The sequence below is a fragment of the Falco cherrug genome, chromosome 3 (genome assembly GCF_023634085.1).
Source record: "Falco cherrug isolate bFalChe1 chromosome 3, bFalChe1.pri, whole genome shotgun sequence".
In the NCBI taxonomy this organism is placed as follows: domain Eukaryota; kingdom Metazoa; phylum Chordata; class Aves; order Falconiformes; family Falconidae; genus Falco; species Falco cherrug.
Window position 1 is genome coordinate 114,229,890 of NC_073699.1, and position 24,671 is coordinate 114,254,560.

Sequence of the window (24,671 nt, forward strand, 5' to 3'; positions counted from 1 at the left end):
AAAATGGTTTAATCAACAGAGAGCTACCTTAAAGGTTATTTAAAAAACCAACACCATAACCCACAAACAAACTGAACACCCTCACCCAAGCTCTGAAACTAATGAGCAAAACATGGTGCTTCCCACTTCTAAGTTGAACTAATGGAGGGGAAGGTAGTAGAAGTATTAATCTGGAAAGGGTATAGTTGTATTCTTGGGAGCTATTTGATTTCAGAGTCCTTCCTTTCAAACACCACCTCCTGTATATATCTTCAGCTCTTGGGTGACTGACAAAAATGAGGTCTAATGATGGGTTTCTTTGTAGTGGAAGCCATGAAAGGCTCTCTTGTCTATTCATTCCGAGATCTGAGTCTAAACAGCATTGTCAGGCTTGTTCTTGACCTCATTTGTCCAGTGAGATCTGCTTATTTAAAATATATCCATTGCATATCTGGTTATTGGTATCCCAAAGTGTAGATTTCATTAAGAAATAAGTAGCAAGGGAAATGACAAGGGTGTATTTTGTAGTCCCCCCCTTTTGAAAAATGTAGGTGATTTTGGGGTTGGAATTGATTGACTTTTAACTCTAAGTTGGGTAACAGACTAAGCAATCACTGCTTACATGCCTTTAAAGGGAGGCTATGGAGTATATTTCATGTTGCTTTCTTGAAATTGCATTCACTGTTAATATTTAACCACTGTTAACAACTGTGCTTTACAATGAGCCTGAAAATACAGGGTTTGATTCTAGTTGGTTAGCTCTCCAGTTCCCCCGCCATCAACTTTTAGTTGATACCGCTCCCTCTGCCCCTGTTTGTTCACTCCTGACAATTCCCTGTGTAATATATTTTACAGCCATGACTTGTGCCGTGCACTGGCATCCTCATGGAAGTTAGATGTGTGCAGTGTGACCTTTTCATTTGTTCAGAGCAGTAGTTTTTCTTGCTGTCTGTCTGTGGTTACATGAGTGAAGTTACACGTGCACGTGCTGTTATAGACGTGTCGCTTGAAAATCTTCATTCTGAAAGTTGATGACTGAAGGTTGTAAACGACAGTGAAATGGATAATCTAGTGTGTGTTCTGTGACTGCTTAGTGATGACTATGTTGGGGAAATTGAAACAAAGTGTAACCTTCACATTATGTTTTCACCTCTTGATATGCCACCCTTGACATGTTCAGATCCTAAAAAGCAATGAAGCAGATCTTATTTCATGAGGAAGTCGTCTGCCAAACTTTAATAAGTCTTATTAATGGATTATTAATGAACTTGTGAGATGTACATGTACACTTTTTCCTGATGAAACAGTAGCATGAAAATTCAGAGGTTCCTGTCAGTCACCTTGTCAAAGCCTAGACCAGGGGTCCTCAAACTTTTTAACCAGGGGGCCGGTGTGAAGTGGCAGGCAGTCATCTGCGGCTGCTTGGTTCCCCCCCCCCCCCCCCAAACCCCGGTGAGGGGGGTCTGTAAATACCGGTGGCCGGACTGAAGACCCTGGGGGGCTGTATCCGGCCCGCAGGCTGTAGTTTGAGGACCCCTGGCCTAGATCCTGTGTTCAGAAGAATGAGGTAATAGCTCCTAGTTGGAACAAAGAGCACCTCGAGGGTTCTATGTATCACTTGCCTGAAGACCTGCACCTCTGGAGTTTGGTGCACTTTGCACACTGTTTTTGTTCTTTAGTTCATGTCTTGATTAATGAATCAACTTTTTAGCTGCTGTGGAAACCAAAAGTGTTGCTTAACTTTGTGCATTATGGGTTTTTTAATGCTTTCAGTTGGGCTGTTGTCAGTACTTGAGGGGAGAAACGAAGACATTGGAATGTGCTCGATGAAATTTATAGCTGTTATTGCTGTTTAGCTATTAAAGAGCAGGTTTCTATGCTTACCATGTGGCTTGCTTGCCTTGCTGTGTATTAAAGTCTAGTGCAAGTTAGTGTCTGCTGCTTGCTTCCGCTGCTTGCTGTACTGCTTATTATCTTACTCTGCTGTGCCCGGGAACATTTTGACAACAGTAATGGTGATGTGCCTGGGCTGGCAGATGGCCAGGGCATTGCTGCTGTACTGGACAGACTGGAACTCCAGTGTGAACTTGAGTCAAAGGGACTGTGACCTGTGGATGAGTCCATGTAGGAGCAGGAAACCCCAAAACATCTGTGGCCATGAATATGTCCATGCCTGAGCAGGTATATCTTGGAGCATCTGTAGCCATGGTTGTGTTGGCGCTGCAGCAGGTATGCCTCTGAAGGAATAGTGGCCCAAGGACAAGTCCGTGCTGCAGCAGGTACACCCTGAAGCATCAGTGGCTGTGCATGAGGTCATGCTGGAGTACCTCAAAGTGTGTGGCCGTGGATAAGCCCACGACAGAGCAGGTACAGCCCTGCAGGGATTGTGGCCAGAGATAAGGCCATGCTGGAGCTGATTTACTTCTGAAGGGACTGTGGCTGTGGGTAAGGCGAGGCTTGAGCAGGTCTATGGTCATGGGCCATGGATAAGGCCATATTGGAGTTCCAACAGATGCACCTCGAAGAGACGGTGGCTGTGGATGAGTCTATGCTGCAGCAGATAAACTCCTGGAGAGAGTGTGGCTTGTAGCTGAGGTGCCACTTGGAGCAGATACAACCCTAAGGGACTGCAGTCTGTGGATAAGTCCAAGCTGAAGCAGGGGCAAGGGGAGGAGTTCATTGCAATATTAAACCCTGTGAGCCAGTCTTGAAGGGTCCAGGGGTGGAGATTGTAATGGGTATACCTTTAAATTGTTGTAACCCATGACTTGAGTTTCATGTTATAGGAATGAATATAGCAAGAACCACCTGAACCATTGGAGGACAAGCTTTACAAGAAGCAGTGCAAGTGCAGAAGTGACCTGACCTGAGCTGGCTTTGATGCCCGATAACTCCATACAACACACAACCTCTCTTCACCCGAGTGACGACCATAAGAGATTGTGTTCATGTACTAAATGAACTCAGTGGACACTCTTATAGACATTTTTATGGCGTGGTGCATAGGCTAGGGGAACAATTATTTGTGTATTATGAAAGGACGTGAAGGGTGATGGTGGTTAATGAGGTTGCATTGGAAAGTGTGGCATGACGTAAATGGTATGGAATAAGGGGTGGATACTGTCTTGGTTTCAGCTGGGATGGAGATAATTTTCTTCGTAGCAGTTAGTACAGTGCTGTGTTTTGGCTATGATGTGAGAACAATGTTGATAGGACCCTGACGTTTTTAGATGTTGCTGAGTGATGTTTATACTAAATCAAGGACTTACCAGTTTCTTGGGCCCTGCTAGTGAGAGGGCTGGAGGGGCATGGGAAACTGGGAGGGGATACAGTCAGGACAGGTGGCCTGAACTAGCCAAAGAGGTATTCCATACCATATGACATCATGCTGAGTATATAAACTGGGGGAATAAGAAGGAAGCGGGGGGACATTGGCATTATGGCATTTGTCTTCCCGAGTAACCGTTACGTGTGATAAGAGCCCTGCTTTTCTGGAGATGACTGAACACCTGCCTGCCAATGGAAAGTAGTGAATGAATTCCTTGTTTTGCTTTGTTTGCATGTGTGGCTTTTGCTTTACCTGTTGAATTCTAATCTCAACCCTTGAGTTTTACATTCCTTTCCAATTTTCCTCCCCATCTCTCTGGGTGAGGGGGAGTGAGTTAGCGGCTGCCTGGTGCTTAGTTGCAGGCCAGGGTTAAACCACAACATGGCTTTAAAGCTGTTTGTTTATTGTTCACTGGAAACTTGCCTCACATTGTCTGGAATTCATACATTCCTGTTGTCCAGGAATGTTTGATTTTTGTGTAAATTTAATGTAGAACATGTAAATATTTTCTTAAATGAATGTTTGTTTTATGGAATTGTTCCTTTGTGTGTGTGTTTCAGTTAGGTCTTGATTTGCAGTTTGCAGGCAGTTGATTTCATCAAAGATGTAATGGCTGGAACCCAGTTTAGAATTGGAGGGAATGATACTCTGATGTTTTACAGTTTTCTGCAAGTACTTTCAAGACATTACGTTAATAGGTGAGAGCTATCCTTCTTACAATGTTGCCTTGAAATTACTTGGTTGCACAGTTCTGATGGGGAAGTTTTTCTGTCTTGGCTTGTGTGGATAGCTGTTTTTTTCTCCATATCGCAAGAAGAGACAACTAAATAGAAGACCTGTAGGCCTTTTACATTAAATTATTTTACTGATAGGCCATTGAAAGAACAGTGTCAGGGAAAAACTGGCTTGTTGCCAGTATAGCCTTCCTAAAGACACTAAGTTAACTGGTGTTTTTATGTAGTAGCTGCATTACATATGAAACAGGTGAACATAGTTAAGACTAGTGTGTTTTTTACTTAAGAATGTTGAAGGAAGTTCAGTCAGAATATAGTCATGTGAACAGGATTTTTAAGCCCCTTAGTGTGATTTTTATGTTATGTTAAATGCTGATAGGAAAACGTGCATTGTTCTGACAAGTGGCACAGAACTGATTTATGTTAAAATATACAGCAAGCTGCATTACTTTCTGAGAGAGTGTTTGATAAGCTAGCATAAAGCATGCTTAACTACTGCCACCTCTTCATTTACAGTATGAGAAATATTGTGAAACTAATTTTGAAAGGCCTCTTTGACTGTTAATTGGTTGATATTAGCTATCAAAAATCTGCTACTTGCTTTTAGTTCACTTACAGCTTCTGTGTAGGTGGTTGAATGCTGCTGTGTGAAATATGTTCCTACATCAGTAACTCCCTGTCTGTTTGAAAAGCAAATCAAAATGAGATGAGTCCAGCAAACTGATTACATAATTTGCATGATTTAAGAAAAGTCATGTTATGCTCTGAGCAGTACAGTTTAAATTTATCTCTTTTATCAAGTCTTCCAAGGTGTAAAAGAGACCTTTTCCAGAAGGATAAAAGGTATAGTTTCTTAACTGTAAGAGGCTGTAGTATGGCCAAGGCCATACATGCCTGACACTTAGTTGTAATTCTTACTGTGGTGAGTGGTGTTCCCCCCGCCCCCCTTTAAGGCTCTCAAAATGTCTGGATGCATGTGCATGTGGGAAAGTATCAGTTTTTGACAAAAAAACCCTAGTTCTTCCTATGAGATGGAAGCTGTCTCGTTTGCTTTCTCTTATGAATTTCCGGAGGGAAGAGGAGAAGAATAATAAACTAAACTTTCCTGTTACTACTCCATGTTTTGGGGGATTCTGGAGGGGTGTGGTGGAGCAGTGCCTGACGTTATTTTCATATGCTAGGCATCTTACATAGTTTCAAGAAATCAAGACTTCCTTCCCTATGTAACTGAACTTGGGGTCATGTGGTTTCAGAGTGTTAACATTTTATCAAGATTATAGTAGAAACTTTCTGGTTTTAGAGCTTATCTCTCTGTCTGTAGGGAAAGATTATTGTAGGTATGGTCACATCCTGTGGTTACTGTCACTTTAAGAAAAGAAGTCTGTTGACTTTTCTGAAGCCTTTGAATGTGGAAGTCATTACTACACTAAAAAAAGCGAGCTGTAGTCCACTGTGATTTCAATAGAAGACTGTAAATCCATTGCAAATTTTACGTATCTGTTAGTTCAATTTCTGCTATACTTGGGGTGTTGAGAAAATCTCTTGGTAAATAATCTTATTCTGGAAGGAAGGTTGTAAAGGAAGCATTTGGCAGTCATTTCCTTGAGCTTGTGAGTATAAGCATGCTTTATAATAGTCTAAACATACCATAGGCTGATAGAGGTATCAAGTTTTCCATTTGTGAAGATACTTGTAGTTGAAACTGGAGGGAAAAACACACAAACTTCCATGGGTTTACAGTTGCTTTTAATAAGAGTTCAAAAAGGTATGTTTATTATTTTTTGTTGCTTTACTCCTCTCCCCCCCTTTAATGAGAGTTTTATTTTGTTTGCTTTTTTTATATACAGCTGAGGAAAAAATGGCTGCTTGGTTTTGTTTTTTAAAAACTTAAATTTTCAAATATGTAAAGTTGTCCTTCTAAATATGACTCTCTTGACAAATATTTGGGTTTTTTCTTGTTTTGTTTAATATAATACCTTCTAAAATGAATTTTGTGTGTCACTTTGTTAAATTCAAGAAGTTGCTGAACAGATTGATGTCTTGCCGCAAATACCATATAATCTGGCAGACACAACTGGACTTTATTCTAATATTCTTGGTTTACAATGTACCATTTCATAATCTGGAGTTTCCTAGGGCAGGGATTTTCTACAAAAACACTTCTAAACTTAAGTATTGATCCCTACGGAGAAGGGGAAACAAACCAGAGCAGGAATATTGAAAAAAGTGATTTATGTGATTAGCTGACATGAACTTTTTTGCTTAGATTTGTCTTGCCTAGTTTGTTTTGATTTCAGGATATGAAAGCTATATCTGGATTTCAAGTTACTTGACTCATTACTTGTTCCCTTGTGACTTGGTCACAATAACCCTCAGCTTTTTAATCTTTTTTGTGTGTGTGTGTGTGTTTTCTGTCTGTGTTCCATGCCACCCCACCCGCCCAGACCAAGAAAGCATACTGTCTGGCTGATTTTTGTCCTTTTTGATGTGCAACTATTTTGGGTTTCTGTAGCTGGTAGAATTGAGTCTTCAGCATTCGGAGGGGGGAGAACAGGGAGCAGGGTATGGGTTGACCCTACTGTGAACATTCAGTTAATTACGTGGGGGGTTGAGATTGAACTCCTAGTGGGCTGGGCTCATTTGTTTGGGTTTTGCTGCTTTCCCGCCACCCCCGCACCCCCCCGCTTACTAAGCTAGGCCTTCCTGTAAAATCCTGAGATTTCACATGTTAGCACGTGAATTGCCTTAGTCTTCACAGCTCCCTGGGGAACAACTTTTGTTTTTTCTTTCCTACTGTGACAGCAATGCTGCATTCATCCAAGATGATGTATAAAAATAACCGTACCAGATTTCTTCCAAAGACATGTAGAATGGAGTTATGCAGCACTTCAGCTAGTGATGTACTGACTATACCAACAGTAAGTTTTTGGCTGTCACAGGTTTTGAATGGGCTGAGAAGGAATCTGAGGCAACTTGTGTGTGTTGTGGTGGTGTTTTTGTTTGTTTGTTTTTTACCTCATAACAAGCACTGAGTACCACAAGTGCACAGGTCCTGGGATTTTTTTTTTTTCTTTGGAGGAATTTTTTTGCATTTGTGCTTTGCTCTCAAGAATTGTGCCTCTCTTGTCAGGTAGGGTTTGGTCCAAAGCCGTTACCTTACAGGGGTGGCTAAGGAGTTGTTGGTGACAGTTACAGCAACAGCAGTGCCTGGAAATTCATAAGGCTGAAGTTCCTGAGACTTCTGCGCTTGATAGGGGCCTCCTTTCCCAGAGTATTGACGTGGCATCAGATTTTAAGTGACCTGTAAGGACTTATGTCTTGACTGAAAGTCTTCTGAAACACGAACCTGAACACCGTGTAAGTACAGAAAAGGAGTCATAGTTCTTGAACTGTGAGATGTGTGATAATGTTAGTCTTTCAGTTTAGCAGATTAGACGTTGCGTACCTAGAGGCTTGGGGGGGGTGGGGGGCAGAGAGAGCAGGGGGAGAGGCGGATGTGGACCCCACCCTCACCCCAAACAAGAACAACCAAACCCCATAAAAAAACTGCCACCAAACCCAACCAAGCAAAATCCAACCCAACAAAAAGAAGCCAAAGCTCTGAAGGTTCATGGTCTGTAAAAGGGTACAAGTTCTATTTGGGGATTTGAGAGAGGCAAGGAAATGGTTGATCCAACAGTTATACACTAAATTAAAATAACTCTTCATGTGCTGATTTTTAAAACCTGCTGTCTGCTGTATATGTAAATGTGGGCTGAAGTGGGCAAGACCGTTTAACTGTGTGCAGGGTTTGCAGTATCCGTAGGCAGACTTTGATTACAGAATGAAATGGCCTTTTGATTGTGTTAGAGCAATAATAACATTTCGCTGAATTTCCTCCTAAGGAATACATTTTAGTAGTGTGGAAAAGCACCCTCGTATAATTTGTGGAGCAAACTGTAGCTGAATTAGAGCTGTGGCAAGAAGCTGCTTAAAACTCAGTGCATGTTTCCTATTGGGTATTCACATGGGCTCACAGATCTGCAAGTGTAGACAAAAGACTTTTCCTGCTTCAAGCAAGGTTGAAGAAATTTGTGTTTAGACAGTAGTAACTGTCTTGTCAAGAGCTGAGTGTCAGTTACTCAGCTGTATTTGTGCTAATAAAACAGTGTAAAAGAAGAAAACATCACCTCTAACCTGACCAAAGGTTCCGTGTTTAGAATAGGTAGATGCTTTGATGTTGAATTAAAAACGAATGGGAATGGGAAAGAAATAGCTCTGCTGTTCTGCGCAGTTAAGAGGTGACCTTTCATGCTAGTAGCCCAGCCTACATTTCCTCTGCTTTGCCGAGGAATCTTTAGTTGACCGGTGGCCTCCAGAATTCTCTAGCTAATTTTTAGCTTAAGCTGCCTCAGCTTCAGACTCCTGGTTTGACTGGAGGTATCACTGTTGTTTTGGCTGGGAATACATGCACTGACAGTGAAAGGGAAGCTGTTCATGAGGTCTGGAATTAAGTGACACACAAGAAAAACAGTGCTGTGACAATAATATTAAGCTGTTAACTTGTTCTCCATGAGCTTACTCCTTTCCTCTTGCCCCTTACCCAATGCCAGATCCAAGGGGAGGGCTTTATTTCTATGGAGCTCTGAAGACACTATTAAGTCCCCTTTTAAAAATAGGTTCAGCTTAGCAGGGGTTTAATGTGTTACACTTATTGCTTGCCTAAGCTGGGAAGTAGTGTTACATTAGCTTGTAGAAAACACTTGTTGTAATCATACCTCTATGTTAAGGTTAAGGTTGGGTTTTTGTACCATTTGTGCGAGTCAGCGTACTTGAGCCTGCATTTTAAAAAGTTAACTGGGTGTATTAACTGTATGACTTCAGAGTGAGCTGCTTTTAAGTGTTTTTTTGAGACCTCTTTGTTTTGTATGTCTTCTTTTTTAAAAAAAAGTTCATTTACCCATTTAATCTGTATAATCTCATTAAGCCTGTTTATGGTTAGTTTGTGTTTGAAGTGTATACATATTTGGTAGACCTGAAATGGCTCCTTTGGAGCAGTTTTTCTAGCAGGTGAAATGTTTATGTGTCCTTGATAGCTAATTCTGTCAGAAGTGGAGAATGCTGCTGATCAATAGATCTTGTGGCTTGGAGGGAGTATATCTGCATTTAATATTCTTCAAATTTGTATGTCTGTATTTAATACTCTTCAAATACGGTAGGACTCTTGTGTGAAGTTATGAATTATTCTTGTTTGTTATGAGTAGTATGTCTAGAAAGCAGCACATTTTACAGCCCTTTGAAGATACACTGTCTCACTTCTTATTGCTCAATCTTTCATGAGCTGAAGTGCATAGGTACAGTAAACGAAGTGTTACAGTATTCATGGAAGGCGCTGAAAACTCTTAACGGGTGCTTTCCACTTCTTAGCTGTAAGGAGAGATGGTGTACCTGGGTGTATGTGTACCTGCCTTTAAGCAATGTTAGGAATTTACTGACAGCAAGTCAAAGCCTTATTTTTTCAGATTTTCAGTTTCTGTTGTTTATTGTCATGACCTTGATGTTTCTTCAACTAGGTGTTCTATTATAATGTTTATAATAAATATCAGCTCCCTTGGCTGCATGCTTAGGCCTGTGGCATGGAGAGTGCTTTGCTTGTAACTGCATCCCTTGTCTCAGTTCATTATCTGTTAATGGTACTCAACATGACAGGGTGGTTTAGATAAATGAAGGCTGCCAGGAAAACTGGACTGGATTTTGCATGCAGTGGAATTGAGCTTTATTACTTCATTGTGTAACACCAGATAACTAAAGCACACTGGACCAAACATGACGTGTTGCGCGAGGTCTGTTAGCAATTGTTCCAAAGCCATCATTCAGTGAATCTCCACTCAAGCCTGCTCTAGGTCTTGTTCTTAGCAGTATATTTGCCTAACCCTTGTAGAGGTAGTTTTTGTGCAAGAAGTCTTGATGGCTTTTGTGTGTGTATAACTGACACTTTTCTTCCCTTTTTCAGGCATGCATGATTTTAGCATTGATATTAAAAGAAATATTGTTGTAAGTTTATAATGCTGTGACTAGCAAAGGTGTATTTCATGACCAAGAGAAGATTTCAATCTTTTAAAATCAATTTCCAAAAGACAAGATAAAAAGTCCCTGTTGCAAAACTGAGCTTGAGGCTGTACACTGTGCATGTTTGTTTTATTTTAGTCTGTGAAATGGGGGCAGATCTCCATATCTCATAGGAAAGCCAATTAGTGAAAGTTCAGTTGTTTCTGATGTCAGTGATTGAATGCTGTAGCTGTTCAGTTCATTCAAGAATCTTCAATATGCTATATGAAAACAGATGGGACTTCAGATGATTCCACTGCCATCTACCACATTGCTGAATTCTGAAGTTGGTTTGCCTTGGATTTGTGAGACAGTGTCTGAGACTCCGTACTCTCCTATTCTGTTGTTGTGTTCAAGCTGCTGGATGCTCAACTCCATATTCCTTGAACAACTTTGATCCGAATGGGATTAAAAAAATTATACAGATGCATTATTAATTTTTTTAATTTGAGTGCATTTTCCCGATGTATAGTGACTTTAAGATTTGTGATCCAAGTTGGCTGAGTCATCTGGCCTAAAGGGATAAGGTGGTTTTGAGCAAATATCACCAAAGGGGCTGTTTCTCAAATAAATAAACATGGCCTGATTCAACTTAGTGCTGGAAAGCTCTTTTGGAAGTCATTAGAATTAAACACCGATTTAAATACACACTGGCGAAGTAAGTTCCCTTCTATGATTTGCCACGTGTCAAGCTACATTTGATTAGAAAATTGAAGTGAGGATAAATGCAGTGTCGTTGCTTTATACCGACTTCAGGATTGGATTTCAGCTCTGGTAGGTTTGGAGCTACGGCTCCACGGCTACTTGGTTACAAAGTTCAGAACCAATTCTTTTGAAGATACACTCCGTTTCAGAAGCTGTTGTACAGTGATTATTGCAGGAGCTAAGCTTGTGCGGTGTACCATCTTCAATTTGTATTGATCATAGCAGGCTTGCAATGTGGCAATGGCATTAAAATTAATCAGCTACTTCAGCTTTGTTAGTGGTTTTAGGTAGCTATTTCTACTAAGTGTAGAAAACATTTTGAAGTTGGATCTTTGTCTTCTGAAGGACTCTGTGATGTAGTACAAAACATGGCAGAAATGTGTACGGATAAACAGAGGAAAAATACAGTTATGAGTAATGAACAGCATCTGGAAAGAATTAGTTGGCAGACAGTACTTGACAGTGTTGCTGTAATTAATTGGGTCCACAAACCTTGATGATGATGATTACTACTACTATTTACATTTTTATTTTTTAGCTTGGCTTTGTAAAACCAGCTCTGAGAAGGTGTACTCCCTCATTTTTATAGGTAAAATACTACTACGTGGCTAGGAAATGGGTTTGCTTGTCGGGGAAAAGTATACGTTGCCCTCAGGTAATGGATTACATAGATGATTTGTTTTGCATGTTACTCTGCAAAGGAAATAGCAAAGCTTTGCTCTGAAATTAAGTCGGTACTAGCAGCTGAAAGGTCATGGCTGTGGTGGTAAAGAACAGTGTGAGACATTGTGAGATCCAGTCAAGTTGCAGGTTTGCATGAAGATGCCTAGAAAGAGATTAATATTCATCGTTTGTAAAAAATGCCAATTGAATACAATTAAAAGAACATGTTTTGCCGAGCAGATTAATTTATTTCTAATGGGGGGAGGGAAGACGTAGAAGGGATTTTAAACAAAATGGCTTACTAATTGAACACACTGCAACAAAATCCTTGTGTGGAAGCGTCTTTTAACGTGACACTGGACGGGCGTCTCTTTCTTACCCATCTTAGGAGCGAATGCCGCGTGTGGATGCACTCCCTCCGCCCGTCTGTTTTATCTGCATTTTCCCCACCCCCTGTGTGTTTTGATCAGCGTTTGTAGAGGCGCGGAGGGCTGCCGGCAGTGCCGTTCCCGGCTGCAGCGCTGGGTGTGAGCCGCCGAGCGCTCCCGGGGGTGCTTTGCCTCCTTCATATCTTGCTTGCAGATGCATTTTCTAGCTGACCACGCTATTAAAGAGCTGCCATCAATCACGGGGCTCCCGGTTCCGGCTCGGCTGAGCGGGGCGGAGGCAGAGGCGGGCCGCCGCCGGGGGAAGGAGCGCGTGTCTCCGTGTGCCTGTGCCTCCGTGTGCGTGCCTGCGTCCCGCCGCCTGGACCGGGCCGGTGCGTGAGGGCCGGGGAGGGGGGAGGCGCGGCGGGGCGGAAGGGGGTGGGGGTGGGGGAAGTTCCGCGCCGGGTTTCCCCCCGCGCCGCCGCCGCACACCCCCCCACCCGGGGCCGTGTGGCGCGGCCCGCCTCCTCCTGGGGCCGGGTGGGGGCCGGCGGCCGCGGCATGTGGCGGCGGCCGCGCTGCTGAGGGGGTGGCCGGGCGGGGGCGAGGGCCGCGGCGGGCCCGGGCGACGCCTTTCGCTGCGCCGCATGCTCTGCAACCCCGGCCCAGCTGCCCGGCGGTGAGGTGCAGGGGCCTCCTTTTGTTCACCAGCTGCGCTTTCCCGTCGCCACGGCCCCCGCTTCCTCCGTTCTTAGCCCTGCCCTGCTCCCGCCTCCTCCTCGGCGGCGGGGTGCGCCGCTGGGCACGGCGGCCGGCCCCCAGCCTCCGCGCGGTGCGGGTTTGCTGGGGCTGGGCCGCCGAGGGGTTGTCCGCCCGTGAGCGGCGGAGCCCGGGCAGGCGGTGGGCGCACCCCGGGGCCGGAGCGGGGACCCGCGCCGCGGGGCTGCCGGGAGCAGCCCGGGGCTCGGTCTCCGCCGTGCCACGGAGAGCGGCTCTCCGAGCCAGGCCGACCGGGCAACTTCGGTGCCTTCTGCCTACAAGTAGCGTTGGGAAGAGGAAGGTTGTTAAGGTTGCTCTTAAAGTTTACTAATTGCGCCGTGGCCAATGATAACACAGAAGGCACCTGGGGAGAAGCAGCTTGACTTGATTCTCTTTTTCCCTTCTGCTTCAGTTTTTTCAGGAAAAAGTTGGATCGGCGCAGTAGGTGAGGCGATAGTTTTTATTGGCCTAGGAAGTTCAGAATGTTGTAAGACCGCAGCGTTTTCTTTCTGTAACAAATGCTTTACCTCTGTATTCTAAATATAAACAGCTAAGCTGAACGTTGTGCTGCGTTGAATTCTGTGGTTTGTGGTTTGTGTGGGGTTTTTTTATTATTTTTTTTTTTTTTTTTTAGCAAATGAGATAAGGAAGTAAGGATTGCATTTTCCTTATCCTGAAAGAAAGTACTTTTTCACTGCGTCTGATAAAGTGGAATGCCTTTGAAGTACTAATTGGTACAGTGTGTGGGGTAACTTTTTCTTTTTTTAGCGATGTTTAATCGTGCTTTGAGATAGTGACAGGAGACCTGCGGGGCCACTTTGTTTCCTTAAGAAGAAATCAGCCCTGCTTTGTTTTTGCAACCGGTTTTAAGCTGCTCTTGAGTACATGTGGCTTTGCACGGCACGGGGTATTGTGTGGCTGGATGCCCTCCTTACAGCCATATGGGGCTTCTGTAATTGTGCGGGAATGAAAATGGCAGTTGACAAGGCGATTTTTTTTTTTTTTTTTTTTTAATTTAACGTTTATGTTAGGCATGGAGTAGAGGGCGGTGGAGAGTAGAAATCTAATGAAGTGTAGTTTTAGATGCTCCACCAATGTATTTTTTCTGGGAACTCAGTACAAAGTAAACTGGATTTAAAACCCTACAGACCAGCAATATTTCAGTGTAAAACCGTTAATCTTCAGGCAATTAGTTCCAGACGTGCAACCAACTCTACGGTTTCCGTCAGATTTTGTTCTTATAGGCAATCTCATTTTTGAATAATCTATGGCTAGTGAGTATCATAAGACAGACGTTTCAGATGCTTAACAGCAAGTTGAGAATTGTGTAGGAGCAGCATTGAAAAGCTTTTTTTTTTTTTTTTTTTCCCCAGCCCTGTAATTTAGTAGTATTTAAACTATTTTATAAACATCTCTGGGACCAGCGAAAGGTGTTTTGAGTCCAGAGCACTTGAGTGCTTATTGTACTCTGGCAGGCTGGGTGTTTGGCAGGCAGTTCTTTTAAATGTTATTTGATCTGGCTGCGCGATAGAATTGACTAGGATTACACAATCCGCACCCCCCGCCCGGCAGTTTGAAATTGATGCATCAGCGAGTGGTGTTCAGTAGCGCATTTTTAAGACATAAAGCGTATATTCCCTTTAACCATGTTTCCAGAGAAAGGCAATTAGGAATTTGTCTTGTTTTGCCGTAAGGATTTATGAATTGAGGCAAGGGCTGACGTAATCTATCCTACCACTTCCTTTGTGTGTGTTTTATAGTTGATAGTGTTTTGTTTTACTTAAAATAGCTAGGACTGTTTCTTAAATACTTTTCTGGCTCCCGTATGCTGTAGCCTTTAGTGTAAGCAGACAACTTGTTAAAGTTCTGTGTGATTATGCCGCTTTGAGGAAATGGCTCGCTCCTTTTGTCACTAAGATTCAGTGAATTGCTTGTATGTTAAGTAGACGAGACTTTAATTTTAATTAATGTAATGATGTATACAGCTGTTCTGTCAGAATGCATCGACTGTCTTTGCAATTTTACTACAGGTTGTAGAGAATCCCTTGGTGTGTGTCTCAACCCCTCTTTTGCTGACTTCTGTTTATGTAAAGGTGACAAGATGGGGCTTTTGTTTCCTGATGTGAGTGGTTAATAGCTTGTCTGTGACAGGGCTTTGTTTTGATTTCTGTGTGTGGCAAAGAAAAGAAGCTGTTTAATAATAAACTAATCCTAAACCTCCTTGTTTTTTGGGTTGCAGGGGGATTATGTTACCTATTGTTTTGGTTAAGAGTAGCCAGAATGAATCACTAACTTCCTAATTTTACAGGGTGAGTGTTGTTTGTGTGTGGGGTCTTTTTGGTGTTTTTTGTTTTGTTTTTTCTGGTGTGCTGTGAATGAGTTCCTGCTATAGTGATTGACCTACGTGTAGATAAGGCACTTGAAACGGTGACTGCACTCTCTGTCTGGAAAAAAACCCAAACCATTTTTAAAGCATACGAACAATGCTATTCCTTTTTGGCACCTGAGATAGCTTTCATACTACTGAAACTTTGGTTTAGCAAACCACATTTCAGCAGGTGAGAAATACTTCAATCTCTGCAAACTCAGCGGAGTTACTTCAGCATCGACTTCAAGTACAGCTTGGAATGTCCAGGCTATAGTCCGAAAATCCTGTACTGAGGATCTGAATTAACTATTTGGTAGTACTTCATATGGTTGAGGTTTATTGGCAGAAAAAACCCCATCGTTCCAGTAATTTTCTGCTTCATCTTGGTATTGGGGTGCTATAGATTTTTATGAAGGTTCTCTCTGGCAGAGATGCTTTGTATTTTTTAATGAATGTGCATGTTTATAGAGCTGGCTCTGAATGTTAGGATAGTGTGCCTATGTTAATCTTTCCTGGTTCTGGGACTCTTTCAAGTGATACAGAGATTATACTGGTGCTGTATATGTTGAATAAGGTGTAAAAAGGGTTTGTAAAATACTGACAGTGAATATTTCTGTAATTTGTGGAAACATATGGAAAACATGATATTTCACCTGAGATCCAGTTGCTGGTGAAAAAACAATTATGAAGGCAGAGCACAGAAATAGGTATCATGTGGTGAGATTATCATGAAATGCTCTGCTGGCCGAGTGATTTTCAAATTGTGGACCTTTCTTTGCAGCGTTAGCCCAGGCCCTGACAGATGCATGGGTTGGAAGGTATTGACCGGAGTTGTTGCAGTCCCCAGGTTGGCCTTACCCCTCTGATGGCCACAGTTACCCTGGTCCCCAAAGCAGAGGTATTTAATTATGACTGAAACTTTGTTTTTTTTGAACGGCCACTGTTCTCAGCCAGACCTGTTCAGTTAAACTCTTAATTCTGCTTTAGCTGGATGCACTAAGCAGAAAACCAAGGCAATTCAGGAGCTAAGTTGCATCTGAGAGTTCTTTCTTAGGGGTATGATAGTTGTTGGGGACTTGGCTCCATAGCAAAGAGATTCAGAAAATTGGATAGAACTAGCAGGGTTTTCTAGACATTAGGAAACACAGATTCCATATAGCCTGTGCTGTTTGATGCAAATACTCAGCACTTTCATCTCTATAAAGGCTACAGAGTAGACCTGACTGCTTTACCAAAGTGGTGGTTTACAGATGTGATTGGGTCAGTCAGCAGACCTGCATATTAGCTTTACTAGTTTCTGTGGGCTGTGTTGTTTTGGCCAAGACGCCTACTTCCTTAAAATAACTTTCTTCTTTTGAACTTTGTGTATTTAAAGTGTCAGACTCTGATCAGTAAATGACTTAACACCGCGTAGCTCTATTTTGCGTTTTAAATCTAAGTAAGAGAAGTGGTATCTTAAGTCACTGTAGTCCTAGAATAAAAAGCTACCTGATAGTCTGGTGTAAATCTCGTACTATTGATGCTCAATTGCATGAATCTTTAAACAAAGTTTTTCATCTTTGTGTGTAGAGCACTGAACTTTGCTACCCCTCAGACCTATTTCTAAAGCAGGAGTGGCTTTGCTGTACAAGGGGAGGTTCTTCCATTTTTCTGATATTAATGCAGAGCTGAGCTGCACATCGTATGGATAGTAGCATCCAATGAAATGAAGATTCCCAAAGAAAGATGGGCAGGCCTTTCCTTGGTGTAATTTACTAGCCGATAACATGTAGATTCATGTGCCAGTATTTTCTAGTATGTATAAAAAAAGATGATTTCATAAGGGCATTTTAGGGAAGAAGGGCAGTGTCAGGGAAACTGGAATCATGGTTGGCATCGTTACATCATAGTAACATCAACTGGACCTTGTTCAGCCTTGACCTGTGTTACACTGTTCCTCATGTTGGGGTGTGTGTTCCTCACAGAACGAATTTCTCTGTTACTAAGGAACACAAAAGCCTATATTCATGTAACTGTTAATTAAGTAATAAATTGGACTCATGAAAAACTTCCTGTAAGCTAGCTGCTTATGAAAAGTATTATGAAGCATCTTTAAATGGATCGGAGGGAAATCTGTTGTGGTTTTTTTTTTTTATATATTTAAACTTCCTTAGCAGAAGAGAAATTCTTTCCAGAAGAGTGGACAAAATCAGTATTTATTCCAAAGTTTGCCTGAGGTAGTGGTTTGATTTCTGACCTTTGGATACAAAGTGAGAACAAATAGTGTTGAAAAATGTAAATAATTAAAACAAGCTGTCCTTCTTTAGGAAATATGTTTTTGTCAAGTTTTGCTAAGAAAAGGTCTTGGTGACTGGATAAACATTTTACTACTGGAATAAATGGTATTTGATTGTGATGTGTAGGTTGTCTTAATAACCACATGGGGTTTTTTATATCATGGTAGGTTTGGAATTTAGGCTTTTCTAATGTTAGCAACAAAAGCACGGAAGAAATAGTGGCTGTAAATATACTGTTAACAATGCAGCTGTACACTTCTCTTGAAGTAATGGCAAATTTTGAAAGCAAACTTGGTTTGATTAGGCTTGTCTGAAAATGGATATAATTTTCATATAATATGACAATTCAGTGTGAAATAAAAAATCTGGAATGCATTAATATTGGTTCCTACATTTATTTAGTTAGATACTTGAAGATTTTTCAATGGGTGGTGTTTTGGTTTTTTTTTTTCTTTGGTATTAAATAAACTGACTGTAAAAAGCTGTGTGATAGGTAAACCTTTTATTAAAACTAACCAACCTTGTTATAGACAACATCACTGCTTTGTAATACCAGTTTGTACAGGTAATGAATTTTGTCCACCGTGCTGGTTTGAATTTCCTTGAAATAAGCAATAAAAAAATTCTTTGGTTTTGGCAGTGTTTTCTTTGAATTTGCTTATTTGTAGAGATCAAAATTACTTGTTTTTGAAAAAAAGTTGACTTTTTGTTAATAGGCAGTAAATGTTTCAGCAGCAGCTGGGCTCTGATAAGCTGTTATTCTGTTTAGATGCTTAAAATTAAAAACACTTAGTAGTTTGAACATTATTGTCAGGTTTTATGTGTTAATCTTGTTTTGGAAGATCAGGGCCTTTGTTTTGATCATTGTTGGGAACTGGAGAAAGTGCAGATAGCTTTACATTTCATTGGCTATTTTTGATCCATAGTTCAGTAATCACTTGTTCATCTAGCTAGTAAAATGATGCCAGTAAAAAGTTCTAAAACTTAAAAATGACGTAGCTTTAGGTTTGTTCTTTACTGTGGAGGTTTCAGCCTGTTAACTAATCGGCCTACAAAATAAACACATTTACCTGGGACAGGACCGATATGTTACTTCCTCAGCCGAGGGGAAGTTCACAGCCTTTCTGTTAAACCCAGCAGACAGTAGTTGGTATTTTAACCCAAGCACAAGTTGGACCTTGGAACTTAGTTATATGTTTTTTCATGTTGTGAAGTTTCTTGGATTTAGTCAGTGCCTGATGACTAGAAGCAGCCTCAGCAGATAGTAGATTACAAGCCTAAATTTTTGTAAAAAGCCAACTTAAAGTTGGGAACTTTTTTTTTAAGGTTTGACATAGTAACAGATCCCTATAGAATTTACTCTTCCAAGCAGTCAAAACATACTGCTCCGTTTCCTATTGAAATCTAACAAAGGAGCCAAAAATCAGATTTCCCTTTCCTGATAATAAAGCTATTCCTTTGAGATTAGAGCTGGGAATAGATTTTTTTTTTTAATATATATATAGCAGTTACTGCTTATTAATTGAATGCTCTTAGGTAATCTTGTATGCTGGTTTTGTGCAAAAGTATGAGAGGAAGAACACATCTAACATGCGTGTTTAATATTGCACTATTGTAATGAACTTGAAGTTGGAGACCTAGCCTGTGCTTGTAGTTAAGAATGGTATAAAAGACTTAAGAGCAGCCCAAGGTTATTAGATCATTTGGAAACTGATTACCCTTTCACAGTGTAATAAAGTAATTATGAATAGTGTATGAAAATTGGTTGCAGTCTGTTTCAATGTTATGACTGCCTGTCTTTAAAAGAAATTGCATTGTCCTCTTTTGTGTTGATCTTACAATTTGCATATTCAAGGCATGTTAGATATTTGCCACTTCCAGCTGTAAATGCTAAGTAGCATTTAAAAAAACAAATTATGCCATCTGTTTGTGTAGGTTTTCTGTGAGGTTTTTCGGTTCTTGATAATATTTCACCTTGGGTCTGTTCTCTTTACAGTAGTACATGCCACCATTGCTAAGGGAATTTGAACTATGTTTGGTCAGAATTCCTCCATGAATGGTTGTAGTAGTTGCAACTGAGCCAGGGCTGTTGCAACTTCATCTGTTGGTAGGGCATTTCTGTGCAGCTCTGATGTAAGAAAAGGTGGTGGTTGGAAAGAAACAGTTGTGATGCTCAATTTCCAACTCAAGTAGCACATGATCAAATATTCCAGTACAGGGTGAATATCAATAATGTGAACTTTTAAGATTAAAAAAAAAGTAAACCCCAAAGTTTTAACCTAACTTGACTTTGTGCATAAATGAGATTTGTGGCTTTGAGTGATACAGTTTGTGACTAAAATACTGTTGATGTGACATCTTAACTAGGAACAGTTTACCTGGGGATGGGTTTTTTTTACCTGTGCATCCTTTAGAAGTCCCTGCCCTACTGGCAGGATAGTTTAGCTGCTTGTGAGGTAGTTGGTGATTTACGGGAATTTAGCAGTGTGCCCTGATTACAGGTACTGCTGTGGTTTTCTTCCAGCAGGGTGATAATGAGGGTGGACAGGTGCAAGTGGTAACCTCCTGTATTGTGTCACTCCTGCCTGCTGGTACTTGAGAGTCAGTCTGTATTTCTAGGGCAAGCTTCAGACAATTAGTCCCTCAAAGATGTGCAAACTCTGTGTAGTTGGTCAAAGCAATTTTTGTGGATTTTGAAAGCATGGAGTAAGTAATATAAATTGGAACGGAGCTGAAGATGTACATTCTGAACTTTAGAGTCTGACTTCTTTTAACAAATGCTGCTGTATCTAGTTATATTTTGGCATAAATTTTTATTGAATCCATGCACTTGGCTGAGTGCTCCTCTTCTGAGGACATAACTGTGGTATCTGAGATGCCAAACGTAAATATAACTATCTTGTTATGTTACATTTGTGTGGGAGTTCAACAGTGGTTTAGGATTTCAGGAGCATTAGGAAATTTCTGACGGCAAAATCTTTGCTTAGTACACATCTCTGCTCATTTTGAATAGAGACACTTGGAGAAAAATTACAAGCATTGTATGTCAGACAAACATCTATAGGAGCTTTTTTTTTTTATTGGCCCTGTCAATGCCATTTCATACTAATATACTAGACACAAATATTTATTTCATATCCTGAATAAAAAATAGTTACATAATTGTTTTGAAATGTCACTTATACCAAAGTTCATTCTGATTCACAGGCCAGATCATAATTCAGTGTATGTTAAGAGCTAGTTAGTAAGTAATAAATCTCACCATAGCTGTATATGTTATCTCATGGGAGAGGCTACAGGACTGTAAGAGAAAACAGGCTAATCCCTGAAGTGTTGGATAGTTTTAATTAGGTCTTAGTTGCTTGGGTAACTGGGACTTGGTGAATTTTCTTCTGTAGTGTTTTGAAAGTAGCTTTTAAGTCAGCTCCCGATTAGGTTAGTGTTTCAGGAAAAAAAATGTGATGTGACATCCTTCTAAATGCCTGATTGTTTAGTTGTTGAATGCACATGTGCAGTAAATGGTGGAAACTTCATAGACAAGAATCTTCAAAGGTATGCTTTTACAAGTAAAACTCTATTGCATCATATTTATGATAGTGTAATTTGTTTTGCTGTCTTCAGCTGCTAAAGAATAATCTTGGGTTTTTATTTGGAAGAAGCAGCGAAATATGATAAACATAGTTTATGTTACTGTGGGAATGAAGGTGGTGTTAAAAGCCATGTCTTGGTCACAGATTGATTAAATGCTGCTACGAACAGTTTATGGTGCTCTGCTTAGCTCCACAGTAGACTGCAAGTAGTTTTAGTAATAGGAAAAATAAGATTGATTTTTGAAGGTATTTTCAGCATGAAAGGCATTTCAGCATGGCTTGTGTGGTCTTAATTTGCATGTCATGGGGTATTAGCATATCATTATGAAAACTAAGGAGATTTTCCTTTTTTTCCATGTGCTCATTCTTCTCTCTGAACATTTCACATCCCTTAAATTTGCGAGAATGTATTGTTCAGTACGCAAAGGATAAGTAGTCCTGGACTTAAGGAGAACAAGGCATGAAAACACAAAATCAAACTTTTTTGCCCTAGTACCTCTGCCATCTCCCAATTACTATTAGTGGTAAATGATGAGATGTGGTAGTATTGTTAGGTGAATGAGGTCACCAAATTCAGTGTGGCTTGATAATCATTTGCATTGGTTATTCTATGCTTATGTGCTGATTTTGCAGCATTGTTCTCGGCAGTTTACCATATCAGACCTAAATACATTAATATGTCTGTATTGCCTCATTCTGTTACATGAGATTCCATTGCTTTAGTCTTACAACAGTTAAGAGTATCTACTGAGAGTACTGGAAGTAAAAATTACAGTAATGTCTGAAGCGTGGTCAAAGTCAGTTGTTACTTCATGCAGTAGTAAAATACTTCCTCTTGGTTTAGATTGGAAGCAGACTAATCATTTGGAACACTGCTTAATGTTTTTTTCCTCCTCTCATGAAATATGTGACCAGTTATGAAGTCCCTTACAAATGGTAGTAGTCAGCAGAGTACTGATGCCATCGCTCTTGTAGTAGAGAAGACTGCTTTTGAAACCATGTATAGTGTTGCAACTCCTCATGTGTGAGACCTGTGAGCTGGTCCTTTTTTTCAAAAATAGTGCTTCAAATCTAATGAGGAATTAAATTCATTGCTGCCCAGGAGCAGTAACACGGTTACAAAAAAAGGTGAATTTTTCTGTTATCTTTGTGCTATGTACATTTTTTTTATTTATTTGTATTTCTTCTAAAAGAAAGCTCATTGACTTGCAGAGAAGTGATCCAGGCTTAAGGGAAAGAAAAAAATGGAAGCTTGGATGGTGAGAAGTTGTATTGGATGCCATTGAGAAATCTGGTATTCAGGTGTAGTATGGAAACTGGCAAGAACAGTGTGTAGGTGGGTTCCCAGGACTGTTTAAGATGGTCTAAATACAGTCTCTGTTTGCCTACATGAACTTATTAAAGAACTTTCCAGTGTTGCAGATGATAGTAACCGTAGGAACTGAGCAGGACTGCTATTGTTTCCTTGCTGTGGTTTGCTAGGGTAAAATGAGCTCTGTGGTGGCTCTTGTAGCAAACACTGTTAAAATAAGTGTGGATGAGAATAGATGCTGCTTTGTAGTAATAAAAGTTTCTGCTGGGCAGAAAAATACATAATGAACAATTTGTAATTTTTTAAAAATTCTCCGTTAAGTCATTGTTGGTTTAATGCATTCTGTAGTTCCATGAGGTATTCCTGCTAACCACTGCATCTCTGGAGTATACTGAATTTATTTAGTGAACTAACCTCAAGACTTTGAAATACCTTGGAAAAGCAGGTTCAGAATTCAGCCAACCTTTAGAATATCCTGCTTGTGTAAATTTTGATGTTTTATGGGTATAATGAAATTAAGCTTATTGTGCTCTATCTATTAATTCAAAAATAAAGACTAATCTTGATGTCGCTGGTGAATTCTGTCTGTTCTCTAGATGCAAGATGTGTACAGTACTTGTGATTGTCACTGGTTCAGTTGTGCTAGCAGAGTTGTAGCAGAAGTTACTGGTAGTGGAGCAATTGTTAGTACTTCCCTAACTTAGAAAGAACTATCTGAAAATTACTACAGATTTTTTTTCCTGTTAATCTGTTCTACTTCATGATCCTTTGTGTTAAGATAACCTATGTCTTCTAATTGTCCTTCCTATTTGTAAAGAAAAACAAATCTGTGGGATTTGTGTGATTTCTGTCTTGTTTTTAAAAACTTATGACATCAAGAGATGGAGCATCTTCTAATTGCCTGTTCACTGCAATTTGTTTCCTTACACATCAGTCATAGCTGATGATGGTATTGGGAGTAAGCTGGCCCTTTCTGATTAAAACAAAGGTTTACGGTTGCACAACATTAAACATTGAACAAGGGAATCATGCCTTAATATTATGTGGTGATTTAAGTCCTTACTGTTTGAAGAGACAGGAAGATAAAAGCCAGGGAGTTAGGACAGTAGCAAATTCTGCCGTGATACACCTGTATGCATAAGCAGTGTAGATTTTCTTTCATGGTGTGTGGTTTGGTCTTTTTTTTTTTCCTTAGTGGTAGTGATGCAGTTGAGGGGAGGAGGTGGGTGTAATGCTTTGTTTCTTACTCAGTCCTATGAGTATAGTCTGGAGACAGGTTATCACAGGTTTCCCAGGGTCTCAGGGTGACCTTGGGCAAGCTGGATGTATTCATGGATGACTGAAATGCACCTAGCTCTATTTTTGGGATGAAAATGTGTTGGAGGTCAAATGCCAGTATCGACAGCTTTGGTTTTCTATCACTTAAGGTCATACAAGACATCATATGATCTCTTGAAATACAGGCTCTCTTGACATTAACTAGCTGTTGTGTAGGTTTACTGCATGCAGAGTTACATTTAAATAGTATGTCTTTGTCTCACGACTTTCTGTGCTTGTGTTTCTTCTTTCTTGCATGCAGTATTTTGAGTGTGCTTTTTGAATAGTGTTCCTGTTGCCTCATAGCAGAACCTGTTTGTGTAGCTGAAGAGTAAAGACCGAAGGTCATACTTCCACTAGTAAGGTTTTACTACTTGAAGTACAAAGTATTTCTTACTGTTTTCTGTAAATGCGATAGTGAGATGTAATTGAATACATTTCACTTGTTAAGTATTATGAAGCTATGAAGAATATGCTGACCGTTTGCTGTAGACAGTCTATAATACGAGACAGATCAAGCCTGCGTTTCACACATGAATAAGCACACTTAATCTCATGATTACAACAGTGCTGCTGTACTGGGAAGAGAGGCTTTGTAGGAAAGAAAACTGACGTCTGCTCTGTCATTAATCAAAATAAGCTGCTTGTCAGAGAAAATGAGACCAGTATCTGAATTCAAAGACTGTTTCTCTAGACAGAAATATCATCTGTATTGATGCTTATGGAAAAAGTATTTAAAATAGTGAACAACAAAAAATAGGTCCTGTTAGTATCTATTGCTAATTCTGATAAGGTTGTACCATTGTACCATTTCCCACCCCCCAGCCCACCCCAGCCATAGCACTGGAATACAGCAGAATTTCTTTGTTTCTGCTGCTGTGGAATTTTATGGAGCACTGAAGTGCTATAGCTTGAGTCTTGTAGATGGTCTCAGCAACTCTCACAATGCTGCTTTCTTTAGAGAAAAATTGCTTTAATTATAGCTGCATTTCAGTGGAAATGCCTGGTCAGTCAGCTCATAGTAGGAGCTCACCCTGCAGTTATTCTTCCATTTTGAGTAATTCAAATACATAGGCAGTTGTATGGAGTTAAATAAAATAGGTAATGTGGCTGAAAACCAGAGTTTTTGCCTTTGCTGCTCAAAGGGGTTTTCCAAAAATAACCTGATCGAGTTTTTGTTTGGGT

General features: G+C 40.5%; 1 protein-coding gene across 7 annotated transcripts in view; it reads left to right on the plus strand.

Moving 5' to 3' along the window:
- Positions 1 to 24,671, plus strand: part of RERE (arginine-glutamic acid dipeptide repeats) — a 254,406-nt gene that overhangs the window by 38,877 nt on the left and 190,858 nt on the right. Inside the window, exon 1 of one of the 7 annotated variants that reach the window (XM_055705117.1) lies at positions 12,053 to 12,256. The exons of 5 other annotated variants lie outside the window; for them this stretch is intronic. The gene's annotated coding sequence lies outside the window, so the exon portion shown is untranslated. Of the gene's footprint in view, positions 1 to 12,052; positions 12,257 to 13,049; positions 13,069 to 24,671 lie in introns of those variants that run through there. One more of the 7 variants, XM_055705119.1, reaches the window with a different exon arrangement.